This window comes from Lissotriton vulgaris, chromosome 5 (genome assembly GCF_964263255.1).
Source record: "Lissotriton vulgaris chromosome 5, aLisVul1.2, whole genome shotgun sequence".
Classification (NCBI taxonomy): Eukaryota; Metazoa; Chordata; class Amphibia; order Caudata; family Salamandridae; genus Lissotriton; species Lissotriton vulgaris.
The window spans coordinates 76,994,016-76,996,402 of NC_141693.1; the positions used below are offsets into that span (position 1 = coordinate 76,994,016).

The window sequence follows — 2,387 nt, forward strand, 5'->3', positions numbered from 1 at the left end:
TTACTAATAAAACTATATAGTGTTTCATGTTAATTGCAGCTCATGAAGGGCGCTGCCATTAACATGAAAACGTTAACAAAGGCGCACAATAACCCCGCAGCCCAGCTCTTTTAAGGGAAGAAAAACAGCAAGCATACAAACACATCATTTGCTTCCAGGGACCAGGTGACATATTCGCAGACCAACAACCTGGGCAATGTACATGTAAATAGAAATAAAGTGATTATCGTGATGCGCAGTGTGCCCCTATCGGCAAATTGTGGCGTGAGCCTCGAACTTGACATCTGTGTTTTGTAGTTGCTTGATCTTGCAACCTGCCTGAGGAAGACATGGCCCTCACTAGGAGCACAAGACGAGGGGGTAACCAATGCATCCTGATATCTGGCATGGTGCTTGAAGAGGAGAGCGGAGGAGGCTCTAGTCTAGTGGCAACAGGTGCGCCGAAGCTCGGATCCCGATGTGGCTCTTGCCACTCCTACGCCCTTCAGGGAGGACCTATCAGCCACCAATGAGTTCCCCTAGCCCGTCGCCGCACCCTCCCGTGGAAAGAGGTGGCCAGCGAGACTACTGTCACTGTTAATACAACTAACACCAATGTCGATAGTTTGAAGTAAGTATTCATTGAATTAATAAGGCCCGTCAGCAGCGGGAGGGAAAGGATATAAAGAGGATGAACAGCTGACAAAATGACATGAGCGTCATGTGACGTGCACTAAATAGTGTGAACATTCCATATGACGTAAGGGATAGGAGTTAGGATGACACTGCGATGGCAAGCCTTCTGCAACCAAGCTTATAAATGACATCAATTACAACATGTTGCTTGATACTTGTGGCTGGTCTGGCCTTCATTCTGAGCTGCCGTCCGAGAAGACAAAGAATGAAGATAGAATGGAAACTCATTTGTTGGGCTTCTGGAGTCTGCTGGTGCTGACAGCCTGACTCATGTTGCAGCTTCTCTGGGACCTTTGAGCCCGGAATGTTTCCACCAACACCTCTGTCGCTGGCAAGGTTCAGGCAAATGACAGGACATTCTTTTCACATGGGCTATAGCATGGCACTTCTCAATGGCATCGTGGCAGCTCTTACAGTAGTATGGAGTTTGATATGATTCTGTGCTTTGCGATTTGTGGGACATTCCAAGGAAATACTCAAGGATTTGACCGGAAACTGCAGTATGGACTGTTTTTTGTCCCGCTTTGGAACGGTATTTAGTCTTTCACATAAGAATGTGAATTCTTCACACAACTTGCAACTTATCGTGAAACTTGTTAGGAGGAGGGTGTTGTTGCAACTCGTTTCCCAAACCACCTAATTTGACTCTTTAATGGACGAGTGACCGTTGACTCTTTTGTTACCCATAATTTTACAAAATAAAAATTCATAGAAAAGTTGTAACCAAGATCCACAATGTTAGTATAGGGGTGTTTGCGCTTTTGTCATTGGGAATGTATTCAAACTGTTTGAAAAAATGGACATAGCCTTTAAGAAATAGTTTAGTTTGAATGAGGACGGATGGCTTGGTATTGGGAAGGGAGGAAGCGCCACTCTCCCCGCAGCAAGAAAAGTGGAAAATGACAGAGCCTCTGGATATTGTATTACTCCTGCCCAGCCCTGTTTCCAATCCGGGGGAGGGGGGTGTATTCACCTGTGTAGACATTTATACTGAGGAAGAACTGTGCCCTGTGTTATGCAAGCAGCATAACGGGGCCGGGGGAGGAATGTGCACATCATCAAGAACTCCATTCAAGAGAAAATGTGCACGGCTGTAAAATGCTAACACTGGGAAGAAAGGCACACCTCTAACTATTACATACTGAGATAGACAATCATGAATCCGATAGCAATACTGCACACAAATTGGGCAGCTCTCTAAGACAGCACTAATGGGGAGACAAGCATATCTGTAGAACAGTAAAAATGGAGATAACGTGCACTGCTGTCAAATTAATGCCGAAAAACATATCGACATCTGTAAGACATACTGGGAGAGAAATAGGCTCACTGGAAAGACAGATACTGAAGGACATTTGCAGATCTGTAAAACATTGATATTATGGGGGAAATGAGCATAGCCGTGTAAAGTTAATGATGGCACACATTTGTGCACAACTATCATTCACAAACAAGTGAGTCAAGTGATATGCCCTAGAATAGATAGTTAAAGCCTTGCTTTTACTTCCTCCCCTTATCTCCAAAGGCTCAGGATCCTGCCGTGTCAGAAGGGAAGGGAGGCATCCAGTTTGCAGGAGATATGCATTCTCTACCCCTTAACTTGCACTTCTGAGGAGTAGCCATCAGCGTGGACTCCCAAACTCCTGCAACCCAAATGTTCCTCTGAGGGCCTACACAACAACAACCCTTACCAACACACCACAGGAAGAGCA

At 45.3% G+C, this 2,387-nt stretch overlaps 1 pseudogene; it reads left to right on the forward strand.

The window, feature by feature from the left end:
• The first annotated feature begins 329 nt into the window (after nt 1–329).
• Nucleotides 330–1,111, forward strand: LOC147710236 (ADP-ribosylation factor-like protein 6-interacting protein 6; annotated as a pseudogene).
• Nucleotides 1,112–2,387: the final 1,276 nt, after the last annotated feature.